Source organism: Octodon degus, unplaced genomic scaffold, assembly GCF_000260255.1.
Source record: "Octodon degus isolate 3935 unplaced genomic scaffold, OctDeg1.0 scaffold00019, whole genome shotgun sequence".
Classification (NCBI taxonomy): Eukaryota; Metazoa; Chordata; class Mammalia; order Rodentia; family Octodontidae; genus Octodon; species Octodon degus.
Window position 1 is genome coordinate 24,775,355 of NW_004524595.1, and position 15,837 is coordinate 24,791,191.

The window sequence follows — 15,837 nt, forward strand, 5'->3', positions numbered from 1 at the left end:
CTTCTTTAGAAGCAGTTATAAATTCTTTTACTGCAGTGTTTTTTTCAGATTGGTTTTCCTGCCTATGTTTCTGTAGTTTCTTCTTTACTTCAGCTGCTATGAGTTCTGAGAGTTCTTTTTTTATTTCAGAAAAGAATTGCACTCTGATTTCCTCTATATCTTTCTGCTGTTGCTTATTTACTATTGATGCTATTAATTCATGCATTTGAGCCAATCTATTGTCCTCCGCACTTGTTCTGGGTGGGCACTGGGTTTCTTCTATATGTTTCTACATTGGAGTCTTTAGTGCTGATATTTTTAATTTAGGGATTTCTTTTTATATTTCCAATCTGAGTCCTCTATATCTTTCTGGAGCTGTTTCTTTATTTCAGAAGTCGTTGATTTATTGCTTTCAGCTGTGTGATTTCCAATTTTTTCTGTGTTAGTATCCTTTCCACTTGTTACGGGTGGACTTGGGTTCTGAGGTTGCATTTTGTTCCTTCTTGTCATTTTGTGTAGCATTGTCTTCTGACAGTTCCTCTAGATGAGAAACTTGTTCCTCCTTTTATGGACATCTGGATAGCTAAAGGGATGGGTGAGGAATGAGTTTATCTAAAATTTAAGGGACCACTAAGATGGAGGCCAGAAACAAATGGAGTCCCATTTGTCATGTCATTGCTTCCTCAAGGACATATTTTTCTTATTTTGGATATATATATATATATATATATATATATATCCTTCATAAAATGATTGTTTATATTGTGTAGTTTTGATTAAAACCATTCTTTGTACCTGGTTTACAATATATTGTATTCTATTACCCAGCAAATCACCCAGCGTCCAAAGGTTAATATCACAATTATTATCTGAATTTGACCAGACAGCCCAATAATGAAAGAAGGTATTCCAATTAAACAACTGTTCATACCAGATTTGGTTATTTTGTTTACAGTTTTGGATCCCTCATCTAAGCTCATTTTAGATTTGTTTAAAGTATGTTATTATTACTGATTGTTTACCATAAAGATAGTATTATTTTCCTAATGCTGCACATAATCCTCCAAATTCCTTGAAGAGGAGAATTAATCCCCTTCAGTTTTGTAATACTACCTCCTCCAGGTAGTTAACTTGGTCATGTAATAGTTTTACCTTATCTTGAATTCCAGTCAACTCTTCCTCTATGTCATGAGTTGAGCTTGAAATGTCTCTAAGACCTATTTTTGTCTGAGTCAAAGCCCAAATTTTCAAAGCTGTAGATGCTGTCAGGTTACCCCCATTAGCACCAGGGGAATAGTGCAGTTTTCTTGACCCATGAATGCTGGCATACAGATAACATCCTAAACCTTTTTTCCCTGGCATAATCTTCACTCAAGGGAGTAATGTTTCCAGGAGACAGGGTCCTTAGCTAGTATGTTTCTGATTAACATATTTGAACTATTCTGAGGGGTACACAGACCACAATGCATTTGGGGATCAATATGTTTGAGACAAGGATAAATTCTGCTTATGTGGGACCTGGTAGATTCCACTGTCTACACAAAAATAATGTCTATATATGGTTTCCATTAAGGGTAGAAGAAGGCTGGCAATATAGTTTAGCAGATTGAAGCATCTGCAAGCAGGCACAGGGGCCAGGGACTCAATCTACTGGCCTGCTGTGCCAGCCTCACCCCTAGGGTGTACTGAGATGACCATTGAGACTGGGTGTGGTGGCATGCACCTGTAATCCCAGCTCTTGGAAGGCTGAAAACAGGTGGGTCACTATGAGTCCAATCTAGTAGTGAGACATTGAACACCCTGTAGAACCCTCCATAAAATACAAAAAAAAAAAAAAAAAAAAGAACAAGAAGGAAAGAAAGAAAGAAAGAAAAAGAAAAAGTAGAAGGAGGGAGAGCCAGCGAGATAGCCTTGTAGACTAAGTGCCTGCTTTGCAAGTGTAGGGATGAGAATTCAATCCCCGATCTCACACACTTCTTTAGTCCCACCCCCAGAGCATGCTGAGCTGGCAACCAAATCCAGGCTAGTGATGCATGCCTCTAAGCCTAGTGCTGGAGAGCCTGAAGACAGGAGGATCACTCTGAGTCCAAGTTGCATAGTGAGACTCTGTACCAAATAAATGAGGATGAAAAATATAGGGAGGTGCCTGTCTTCCCATGGGGTGCATCCCACTTGGCTGGAACTTAACTCTTCCCAGGAGGTATAAGCCTCATAGAATGATGGGCTAGGCTGCTTGCACATCCAACAATTTTCAGTAAACACAAGATTGGAAAGGTTAAGAACATGATGAATCCTGCTTAGTATTTCATAAACAGCTTCTCAAAAGTTTTTGGGATGACAGATCAGTCTTTGAAATTTGGGTGCCTGTTGTAGATGTTAGTTTAATATCTGAAGCTTGTTGTATTTCAAACCCTATTAATTCTGGTGAAAGCAGAGGAAAAGGGTTGACTGGGGTTTTAGGCATTGTAAGTCTTTCTGATGGTAAACAAAATACCAGTGTCCCCCTCCCATTACCACACTTCTCATACAACTGAGCTCCCAAAGTTTGTCCTGTTAACCATTTAGGGTCCTTAGGGTTTTTTAGTATGATATTGGCACTCATGCAAAACCAAGAAAAAGTTGTCTTTGCACAATTGACATGTTTGACCCTAAGAACTATAATTTGTTCATCATTTTGTGTCCACCATAATATATTTGAGTCCCATATTTGGTGTGTATAATCACCCCCCACCCTTGGTCATAGGTTTTCATACCTCCAGTACAGGCAATGCCATTTTTTGGTTGATATGATAACAATTTTCTCCTGAGACTTCTGGGAAAAAAACTAGGAATCCGTGGTGGGTGTCTGTTCACTGTTTTAGTCCCATTATCTTTTTAGGACTAACCTCTCAACATACCATGCTGGGAATTGACCCCAAGTCTGTCTGACCTGAGAGTACCTGTTTACCTTGTCTTTTCACCTACTACGGTTTCATAGTTTGCACTGGAGAAAATCTAGCTCTACATTACTCCAATGACAAGGTTATACTTTTTTCAGTCATAACCATTTCCTGGAGGTGTGGGGTTACAGTGTAATGACACATCAATTTAGTGAAGGTCATCCCTGGGAGAAGGCAGCATAGAATGAAGGCAGCAATAGGAGCTGTGATGTTGGCTTCTTCAGTACAAGATTTTTTCTGGAGTCTCTGGGAATATCACTGTGTGAGACTGTTGCAGGAGGTCGTACAAGTTCCTTTGAGAGCTCAGATGTCCACTTCTTGTTTCAGGAGTAATGAATCCACAGAGCCTGGCCTGTAACTTTAAGAGCAGTTAAAGTGGTTAGGATTAACTCATAGGGCCCTTCTTCCTTGGATGGAGAGGGTTCTCCTTCCAAGTTTTGAGTAACACTTTATCTTCTGGTTCAAAGGAATGCATAGCAAGATGAATTTAAATAGAATGCTACCATATAACAGTTCCCTGGAGGTCCTTTGAAGTCTTCTACAAGGTTTTTATTTGTTGATACAAGTTCCAAGTCCCCATCTCCTTCCAGAAAGGGCAAAATTGATGGATGCCTCCCAAACATTGTCTCAAATTGAGTAAGCTCATCCTGGTATGAGATACAATAAGATCACAAAAGGACCATTGGAAGCATAATCACTCCAGCTCTTCCCAGCTTTAGAACAGATTGTCTAGGTTGGTTTTAGTATTTCATTTTGGCCAGAATTCTGTGTGCAGCTTCCATTTTATCCCCTGGGTTTCTGAAAGATTTTAGACCACTCAACCCACCAAGGCAGGTCCACTGTCTGACCCTAAAAGTATGATGAGCCTATCCTAGGGAATATTAAACTCCATCAGGGTTTTTACTATATTTTTAGATATGTCTATCCTTATAGGTATGGCCTACATCCAACCTGAATAGGTGCAAATGAGAACCAACAAATACTATTTGCTTCCAATTGTAGGGTTGAACCCTGTAAGTTTGCCTTAATATCCTCAAAAGGAAGAGTTTCCTGTCTCTGAAGGTCTGGCTGCTGAGGTCTAGAAACAGGATTATTGTGATCACAGGCCATGCATCTGGCTGCCACTGAGCTACATACAGTCCATAATAAAAAAATACAAAAACAAATAAATGAAATGATAGCTGAGCAACTCTGTCATGGCCATTTTCCCAAATGGGTGTGGGAAATGTAGTTGCTCTATCACAAAATTTCCAAAACCTTCAGAGAGGAGCGCTTTTCCCCTGAAAAACCTATATCTGCTCTGTTCTGTGACCTTCCATTTTGGCCCATTTTAATTCTGCTTCTGAACACTTAGGTGGCTTGAGAGGTAGAGACACTAAGATTCAGGCCACTGAAAGAAAGTCTTCTATAGCAGTTTGTTTAGCAGCCAAGTATGCAACTAGCTTTTCCTACGCCTCCACTGAATGGCCCTTTTGATATCCATGATAATGGATTATGGAGTCAAGTTGGAGTTCTGCAGGGATGTGTCCTGAAGGTTTACTTGTGCGAGAAGGCCATCTTGATTGTCTCTATGCAGTTATGTTCACATGGCTCCACAACATGGGCAAAAGGGCAGCAGGCTTGAGAGCCTGAATGGTTTTGATAGGTAGTCATGGATTCTCTCTAGAAGGGTTTCTTGGTATAAGGCCAGCTGTCTTCTGAGAGCCACTTGCCACCAGGTCCCTTAAGCAAAGTCTCCACTGTGCGGGGAAAAAACACATCTAATTTTTTCCCAAAGTCCGTTTATCAGCTTAATTTAGTAGTTTGGCAGTGGCACACAGACAACAAGGCCACCCAGCTGGAACACAGTCTAGCCTCTTGGAAAAGTATTGCACCAGGCATTTCCAGGGCTCCACACTCAGAGTTAGGACATCCCAAGTAGTGTCATCTTTTTCATCTATGAAAAACTGTAATGGCTTAGTAATATCGGGCAATGCTGGAGCTTGACCATGTCACCATTTTTCCTTTAGAGTCTCAAAGGCTATCTTTGGCATTCAAAATACCACTCTAAGGGGATTTGTGATAACTTTAATATTTGTTCCCAGGAAATCCCTCAAGTCATTTCTGGAGAGTGTTTCTATAAGTTGCAGAGAGCCTGCATACGGGAGTTCGACAGTGCGTGGGTCCCAACCTTCAGCTCAAACTCAGGAAATTTTATAGTTTGTAACCAAATTTGAGTCTTTTTCTTTCACACTCAATACCCCTTATCCTAGAGCAAGCCCAGCAGTCTTTTTTATTCCTTCTTGGCAGAACTCCTGTGTCTCAGCTGTCAGGAGCATGTTGTCAATTTACTATAACACAGATATTTAGGGGTTTTTCTAAGCTAAAAGGCACGAAGTCTCTGGACAAGGCTTCCCCCCAAATCATTGAGGAGTTCTTAAATCCCTGAAGGAGGCTTGTCTGTGTTTATTGACACTTTCTTCTCCTCCTCTGGTTACTTCCTTTGAAAAGTGAACAATTCTTGCTGTGCAACAGACAAGGGAATACAGAGGAAATCATCTTTTAAGCCTAATGCAGTGCACTGGGTTCAAGGAGGTGGGAGCAAGGTGAGCAAAGTGTAGGGGTGAGGTACAGTAGGGTGAAAGGTAACTGCCACAGTACTAATGCTCACAAGTCCTGGGCCAGACAATATTCATTCCTTCTTGGCTTAGAAACTTGCAAGAAAGTTGCATTCCATGGAAACTGGCACTTTCTTAATATGCCTGCTTTCAGCAATCTGTGTAAGGGCCTTGGTCCCTCTTTGGCTTACATAGCCAAAGGGTACTATCTCAGACAAACTGGCTCTGCATGTCCTCCTAAATCTACTACCACCAGGGGCACATGAGTTGCCAAACCATGGGGACTGTCTTCAGTGCAAGCCTTAAGGAAATGTTAAGTCCAAGAAGGAAGAACACATTGCCCTGTAGTATAAAAGTCTAGGAGGTAATATTCATTCTGCATAGGTAAAATAACAGTCAGAATATGAGTCTGTAGTGGGAATTTCTCTCCAGTAGTTAAAATAGCTTCCTGAGGAGTAAAAGAAATTTTAGCCTGTAGCTTTCGAAGAAGACAACCCAGGAGGGAGAAGAGGCAGGCAGGGATAAGGACAAAAGAATGACTAACTACTTTTCACTGAAGCTGAACCTGCCACTGCTCACAGAAAAGAACATGTTGAAGTTTGGCCAGTTTCCCATTGTACATGTATTTTCTGAAGTAGGAGAAGGGCTACGAGCTGAATAACTACTGATCCATGCAGTATACACCTAACATCTAATATGTTTCCTCAGAAAGTTGTCATTAGCATAGGTTCCCTGGGGCAGAAAGCCAGAATCATGAACTCATCATTCTGAAACTTTCCTAGAATCAATCACAAATATTTTCTTTTTCTTTTTTTTCTAGCAGCTCTGGACACTTTTTTTTTCTTTTCTTTTCTTTTCTTTTCTTTTCTTTTCTTTTCTTTTCTTTTCTCTTTCTTTCTTTCTTTCTTTCTTTCTTTCTTTCTTTCTTTCTTTCTTTCTTTCTTCTTTCTTCTTTCCTCTTTCTAATTTGGTTGTTACAGGGTCTCACTACACAGCTTGGAGTCATAATAATCCTCTTTATTTCAGTCACTCCAGTGCTGAGATTACAGATGTATGCCAGTACACCCAGACTCTGGCCAGCTCAGCACACCCTGAGGGATGGGCTAACATGGCATGTGATGCCAGGGATCAAACCGCTTGCCTAAGCTTGCCTAAGCAGGTGCTTTAATCTGCTGAGCTATCTCACTTGCTTTGGACATTTTCACCTGAAATATCCCTTTGCCTTACACACTGCTCTGGATCTGGAGTACTGAGGCATCTTCCCTGTTGAGATCTTTTGTCTTCCCTTTTATCCAGTTCCTGTCTGACTCCTTTTCATGTAAACTGCTAGTAACATTTTGTCCACTCTTTCCCCAGCCTCCACTTTTGTCCTCTCAATTATGGAATACCCTTTGAGCCACCTCAGTCAACTGAGTCATAGTCACTCTTGAAAACCCATCCAGGTTCTGCAACATATGGCACACACCAGGTGTGCCTGTATAGCAAAAATGTTGTAAAAATAGGGGTATTCTATGGTGACTGAATTTCATAGGGTGTATACCAAAAAGCCTCCAAGAGGTGCTCATGAACTCTTTAGGGCTTTCTGCCAGTCCCTGATGCACCTTGGCCACTTTGCTTAAATTTATGGTATGGCACACAGCCATAGGTAGCCCTTTTCTCAAGGCCGCTGGTGTGCTTCTAACTAATGTATTTCTTCCATATTGTTATGATCCAAATTAGATTATTCCTGGGGCATAATGTGAGCTACTTCTTCTGTTTGATCCTGTTCATTTACCTCAGTGTCTAATCTCACTTGATTCTTAGCTGCTTACCAAATTCTCTCTCTTTCTTCTGAAGAACATATGTCAACAATATCTGTTGACAGTCATCCTAAGTGAGAGGTGGTGAGCTGTAAATATGAACTCCAGTAAAGTAATCAGAGCCCAAGGCTGTTCTGACAGAAGAGGATTCTGGGATCTCCCATTATACAAGTCATCAGTGTTAAAAGGAGCATACACTAAGACAGACGGATGATTTCCTTCCATCCTTGGCAAGACCACCTGTGAGAGGGACAGAACAGGGACCAGATCTGAGCAAGTGATTTCCTGCCTGGTGAAATATGCCTTAGGCTCCTGAGAGAATTGCTGGTGGGGGTGGTGAAGAGAGCATTATCAGGGTAGAGCTGTAGTGGAGCAGGGTAATAGAATTTCTCTATTTGGGAGCTGAGGGTAACACAAGGTCTCTTCTTAGATGATCTTTGTTTTATCACCAGAATTTGATCAGGAAACTGACAATAACACGTTTTAGTCTTAAAACCACTGGGTTAATGCCCAGATAGCATTCAGTCAGAAATCTAGATAGTGAAACTGGTTGGGTACCTAGGTTTCCCAGTGACAACACCCCACATCCTAATGACTATTTGAGGATCTATCTGGCCCTGCATTAGCCATATGACATCAAAAGGGGGCCATTTTAACTCACAGAGAGTTAGAGGCCCCATGGCTTCATCATTGTCTCATATTCACCTTTAAACTTGTAAAAAAATTCAGTCATGCAAACCAGAATGACTGGTTATGTGCCTGTTAAGTCCATGATTGCTAAATTTAGAACAAAGAAAGAACAGTTTACCTCATCAACTCTTCCCTCCTCTACTTGGCCAGCAGTCCAAACAAAAGCCCAGGGCTAACAAAGTTCAAAACAACAGCCATCTTCACAATTGTGTGAGGCAGATGTGCCAGATTTTCTGGAGTCTCCAAATATACAATCGTGAGAGGTAAGAAGGGCAGGAATAGGGTGGACATGAACCCTCCAAGTCGTGTGATGGATTTAGGTGTGATCTGAAAATGCAGGTGCATTTGAGAAGAGACAGAACATACCAACTAACAGTCCCTAGGAGGTAACAGCCACTCACCAGTGATTTGGAATAAATTAGAGACTAGCAATGCCCAAATTCAGAGGCAATTCTAAGCAAAACAAACTTAGACAAATTCTGACCAAATGCTCAGCTACACCAAGACAAGAAGTCTACTGTATCAGGTTTCAAGGCTCACACAAATGTAACCAACACTAGTCCAAAAGTACATATATTATTTCAGAGAAACAAGGCTCTGGAAAAGCTCATAGACAAACTCAAATTCTTTATAGTCTTACCTTAGTCCTGGTGTAAGCTTTATTGTTCCTTCTCACAGCCAAAGTGACCCACATCACAGTCATCCCAGGGCAACTGAAATCACCTGGGGAGCCCTGCATCTCGAGGTTGATCAGCAAGACTGGGAGGTTCAGGCCTCCTCTAATGAGATCTTTTTCCATAAGTAATCTTGCTGCATCCCCCAAATGTAATGACTGAACAAAAAGTACTGACAAACGCTAGGAAGGTAGAAGCAAGTATTATTCAGCCAGCCAGGCTTTTTTTTCAATACTAGGGATAGAACTCAGGGCTTTAAGCTTGCTAAAATTAATAAAATACTTAAAGCTATCTTTCATCAAAATTTTACTTTCTACACTTTTTCCCCAAAGAGGTATCACAGTTACAACATTGTTATAATCTATCTTCAACACACTGGTATTAATTTTAAGAATTATGCATCTTAGTTTAATTCGTCACTTAAGAAAATCTTGTATATTGAATGTGTTCATTTTCATCCCAAAACACTGATAACCCAGGCTTTGTTTTCTGAAGTTTGCATAGATACCATGTTTCCAATCACCATAGCAACTACATTACAGTGTTTTCACAAGAAGTTCACAAAATTTACATTTCCTAGGTGTTTTTTAGTCAGGCATGATATAATTAATCTTAGTTTACCCACAGTCTGTTTTATCTATTGGCTCCTTGAGATTAGAGACTTGTTCCTCTTTTTATGGGTTTCTGGTTAGCTAGAGGAAAGGGTAAGGAGGGAGTTCATTTAAACTTTAAGTGACCACTAAGATGGAGGCCAGAAACAAAAAAGTCCCTTGGCCATGTCAATATAAAAATTTTATACATAATGTTATTACATTATGCTTTGTTTAAATCATGCAAAATAACACTGCTAAACTTGAATATTCCAAATAATCATCACAAAAATCTATTTGTTGAACAACACATTAATTATTAATGAATGAGGAGCAACATTACCTTGCCTCCTGAGAGAGACAAAGCAACAGAGAAAGAGACAGAGACAGAAACAAAGATAACAATGACAGAATTATGCTTGTTCCTTTAGGCAGTCATTCAGGAAACAGAATTAGCCTGCTTTGTATTTGTAGCTTCATATTTGTGCACTGAATTGCAATCAAAAGTAAAGGATATGGAAAATAGTGTAAGAGTGAACAATGAAGCTATGTACTACTTATAATCTTATTCTATGAAGGAATGTACTAGAATAAGTAATTGTATTGTGTTGACATAACAATAACTTTTATCATTGTATCATGTCTTAATGTAAACATTTTCACACTTATCCTGACACTTAATATCTTATAAAGAAATAGCTAGATTTAACTATTCATTCTTAAAGTATTCCATCAACTCTTTCCTGCTGAAATTTTAGGATGTAAACTGTTTTCTGTAATAAAATTAACATGGTATTTTTTTATTATTTTTACATAAATCATCTTCAGAGACATGCAGATGTTTTATTTAGTTGGTTTAGTATTCTTATATAATTAGAAAATTGCTATTGTTGCATTTTTCAAATGCAGACTTGAGAAGGGAAATTTTTTTCTTTAAAAATTTAAAAATTATGTTTTAAAACTTTATGCAAAGTTAGAATTTTGTGAATTTTTAAAATAAATTACTACTAATACTCTCAACCAAAACCAATAATACATATATAATAACTGCAAAAGTTTTCAAAATTAATGTTTACCAAAGACTGTAATTTGTGATAGTTTTCCCTTGAGGCTCCTTTTCTTGGAACTTAAGTAAAAGTCCCCTATTCTTTCTGTTTTGTAAATCTTAAAGTCTTTTGTGAAAATTAATGTCTTAATGTCTCTAAATGAGGAGTAATTTGGATTTACTGAATTAAGGTATTATTATTATTACTATTATTATTATATTTTAATGAGTAATTATTTAACAAAATTTGACATGTGTTTTATCATTATAGACTACCTTTAAAAACATAGATGGAAATTGAAATGACAATTGTAAACAAACACAAAGATTTCAGGTTTTTTTTTTTTTTTTGTTTGTTTGTTTGTTTTTCAGTACTAAGGGTAGAACATGGGACCTTAAGCTTGCCAGGCAGGCACTTATAACACTGAGCTATCTCCCCAGCCCAGCTTTTAGAATTTCATTGCTAAAACTGATAAAATATTTAAAACTATTTTTGGTCAAAATTTTACTTTCTATATGTTTTTCCCAAAGAGGTATCACAGTTACAACATTGTTATAAGCTATCTTCAACACATTTGTATTAATTTGAAGAATTATACATCTTAGTTTAATTCATCACTTTAGAAAATCCTGTATATTGAATGTGTTCATTTCCATCCCAAAGTTCAATAGTATGCAAATAAACATTAGTTGCTCAATTGCATATTTTCCCTGATATTATATAATTGAAATGAAAAGTTGAATGCTTAAAAATACATGTATCACCTTTTAATGTGTTATTTGACAAATCAACACGACCATTTTACATGTCCAACCTAGAAAATAATTATTTACTTATACATGTTATATATTTAGCTCTTGTAGAATAAAATTTCAATTTTTTATATATTTTATTGTTTATAAAGATATTACTTCTAGAATAAACATAAAAATAACCATATTTTAAGAATATCATAATTATAATTTTGCTAGTATCATGTTAGCTTTGTGCAATTCTTTGTATTGTTTTGAGTTCATATCAACACTTATTTTTCAGTTCCAAAATTGTGCCTGGGTTTAAGAGTTTGTAGTTAATGTTTCAAGATCTACAATTAAATCTGTATTTTTTAAAGTAAACCAATCTATGCTTCCAGTTATTTCACTTGGCCTATTGAAAATTTTAACTAAGTGATAATAACTTCCTGGAAAGTTTCCTTTATTTTGAATGATTATTAAATCTGCATTAAATGAAAAATTTGTAGTACCTTGTTTGGACATTTTATATCAGTGATATTCATCGTGGATCAAAGTAGTAGGTGTCTCTTGTTTTTAAAAATTGAAGCTTATCACTTTTGAAGATTCTCTTTCTTTCTTCTTTGTAGATTTCCAAAGAAAAATGATTTACTTTTGTATTTTAAAACTAATATTGGGGCTGGTGAGATGGCTCAGTGGTCTAAAGCACCTACTTAGAACAAGCTTAGCAAAGCCCAGGGACCATGGTTCAATCCCCCAGCACCGCATGCCAGCCAGCCCGCCCCCTGCTGGGCTGAGCTGGCCATACACACATACAGACACACAGACACACAGACACACACACACACACACACACACACACACACATATAAATAAATAAAAATTAAAAAAAAAATTAAAAAAACAAAACTAATATTGATGCAATCTGAAAAGAAGCCTAATCTAAGCAATAAAATATTGCATTCAGTGTAGAAGATTCAAATAATTTTGGAAGAAAAATAGGACAAAAAATAAGAGTAGTGCATTTTTCATAAATTTTAAGATTATTTTCTCTGAAATACAAAGATTTGGTGCAGGTAAGATAGCTTAGTGGATTAAAGTGGCTGCTTAGGCATGCTTAGGCAAGCACAGGGACTGCAGTTCAATCCCCAGCACCATATGCTGCATCAGCCCTACCACTAGGGGGAGCTGAGCAGGCCAGAGTCTGGGCATAGTGGTGCATGTATATAATCCCAGGGCTGGGAATGCTGAAAATAGGAGGATCACTATGAGCCTGAGCTGCATAGTGAAACTCTATAACAAATTACGCTAAAAAATAAAAATAAAGTAAAATAAAATAAAATACAAAGATTTCCTAAAACAGTTAAATATATGAATAAATAACATATCAACATTTTATCATTCTATTTTTAAGAGCTTGGAATTTTATTGCAGAAAAAGAATGGAGAATAGGAATGCAGAATAGAACTAGCTCCCGAGAGAAGGCGGAGGTATCCAAAATGGGTTGCCCCATATCAACATTTTATTTTATTTTCTTCATTTATTATGGCAGAACCGGGATTAAACTCAGGGCCTTGCACTTGCCAGGGAAGCGCTTACTCTGCTGAGCCCTTTCCTGGCCCCCCATATCAACATTTTAAATGTTGCATTTTGATACGAAATTTTTGATTCATTTGTTTTAAAAATTGTAATACATAAATTTTATTTGTGGAAATATACTTGCTATCTAAATATACTCCTCCTGCAAATTTAAGAATTGCTATGAAACCTCCTATATGTTATATATGATCCTACATCAGACACATTTAAAAGACTATTGAGACTTTTTTTGCCCATAATTCTTAGTTATTAGGCTTATCTCATGTCCGTACTATTCCTGCAAAAATATAACTATAACTATAACCATAACAGCTATTCAAAAGTAGCCCTGGCAATACAAATTTTGAGCAAAAATGAAGTATAAAAATATAGACAGTGTCAATAGCAAATGATCCTTTCCATGTAAAAATAGACTGTGTTTACACTTTCTGAGAGAAACTATTGGATAAAGAAACTATTAGATAAGGGACATCCCACTCTAGTCCCCCCCTCTTGTCCTTCTCCTGGACAGGAGCTTTCCTTCGCCTAATAAATATATTCTGCTCATAAAAAAGAAACTCTTGGATAAACTACTTAGAAACTACTTCTCTAAAGAGAAACTATACAATGAAGAATATTATACAAGCGAAAGCTTGTGCAGCTCGTGTTCTGGCCCTTTAGGGTAGTGGCATTTCTAACATCACCCTGACTCAGACCTTCATTATTTGCTTTTGGCCCTAAAACAAGTCAAAGAAAAAGAAAACAAGTGTTTTTTGGGACCTAAAGGATCATGAAAGTGAATGTCTAGGGCTTGGGGTGTGCAGCACAAGGTCCTGAGTACCATCCTCAGTACCACATACCATGCCAGCCCTGGAACCAGGCATGGTGGTGCACACCTGTAAACCCAGCATTCAGAGGCTATGACATGAGTGTCACCATGAGTCCAAACTGTGTAACAAGACCCTGTATCAAACAATAAAAAATAAAAATTGAAAAAAATCCAAAGTGGCAAAAGCACTGAAAGTAGTGAGGTAGGTAGGAACTTGCACAAAACATGGGTCCCAGAGGAAGGGTCCACCTTCTTGAATTTACTGGTGTTCTCATCATATTATAATACTGCATGTAATTATATATATATATATATATATATGAAATATTTCAGAATATTTATTTTAAAGTGTTTTTTCTAAGACATTATTGATATTTTGTGGGCAGAATCTGCTTATAGAGAAGTCAGTTAAATCATTAAAATTCCTTTCATAACTCTGGGTAACTGCTTTCAAGATCCCCTGAAAATTCCAAAATCTATAGTTGTTTGGGATACCTTATATATCATATGTACCATACGTTATAGTATGTACCATGCTCCAAGTACTTTAAATCACCTGTATGTTATCACTAACAGCTAGTACAATGTAAATACTTTGGAAACAATGGTTATAAATATTTTAAAAACAATGGTTATAATGTATAGTTTAAGAAGTAACAAGTAGGGGCCTAATTTTTTTCTCAAGTGAAAAATCTTTATTGTAAAGATTCCTGTGGTGATAATCCCTCCTCCTTAGCTGGATCATAGCTAAGGAGGCTGAGGCAGGAGGTAACAGGTGAGACCCAGCCTGGGCAACTTGGTGAGACCTGTCTAGAATTTTCTTCAAGGGCTGAAAATATAGCTCAGAGCAAAATCTCTTGGTTCATTCTCTTGTTAACAAGCCTTCTATACCAGCTATGATGGTCATCATTAAAATTTGAAAGTATAGCTTTTAACAGTGTCCAGGTCATAATGTTCCCTTTTGTGCACCAGCACAGCTGTTGACTACCCACCGTGTGGGTACAGATGCAATGAGGTGAAGGTGGCTAGCACTGAAGTGGGGAGCTCAGGATCTGTGGAGTGGGAGAGAAAGGAAAGGCCAAGGTCAGGGAGCAGTAGGATGCATGGGGGAAGAAGAAGAGGGCTCTGGGGTGAAGGAGCAGGAGGAAGGAACTTGGGGGGAAGAAGAGGAGGAAAAATATTTGAGGGGAGGAAGAAAACTCAGAGACCAACAGGGAGGGAGAAGGAAACTTTAAGATATAATATAATATATATATATATATATATATATATATATATATATTTGTTAATTGCTTATATATTTTAGATAGAATACCTTTGTCTGAGTGATTATTGGTTAAGATAATTTTCTAATTTGTGGGCTGTCTTTTCACTCTGTTGGTGATTTCTTTTGACATGAAGAAATTCCTCAAAAAGATAAGATCCCAGTTAATGATTCTTTTCAGTATTTTCTGTGCTTTTTTGGTTTTGTTCATGAACTATCTGCCTATCCCAATGTCTTCAAGATTTCCACTCACTTTCTCTTCCAGGTGATTTAGTGTTTCTGTTTTAATGTTTAGATTTTTAATCCATTTGACACTAGTTTAGTGTCTGGGTATTTTCCCCAAAGAACTGAAAACATCATACCATAGTGATATACATGCACCCATGTTTAGAGCAGTGTAATTTGCCATAGCCAAATATTGAAAACAGTCAAAATTACCATCACTTGAGGAATGAATATAAAAGATGTGTTATTTTTATACAATTTAGTATTACTCAGCTATAAAGAAAGACAAACTCAAAACCTTTACATGTAAGTGGATGTAACTAGAGGTTTTATTCATAAGTAAAATAAGACTCACATGTGCAAATATCATATTGTCTTCATAGTGTAAGAACCTGAACGAAGAAATAAAACCTGAAAAGTATAATAGATATAGTAAAACAGAGATAAACTGAACTATGGGTTGAACAATGGATATGAGAGAAAGGAGAAAAGATATGAAAAAAGGAAAGGGAAACCCATGCAAGTGTGTATATAGGATGGCTGGGATGATTTTTCCAATAATTTACATCATTTTTTTGAAAGTAGCACTAATATATAGAAATTTCACCTTGACTAACACTATGTACTAATATTTGTGATCTAAGCAATGACATAGAGGACAGCAATATGTAATACAAAAATATTTGAATACATCTCATCCTCTTCTCAATGTGTAGTGTTTCCAATGGTTTATCAATTATATTTACACTCTCATTAAAATAAATTAAAGAAAAACAAAGAAAATGAAAAAATTAAGGTTTCTTGGGAGCAAGTGGTAATATTCAAATATTTGTCTAATTTTGTATAACTATTCCTGTTAATCTAAGCAATGGATTTGATAATAAAAATAGATAATA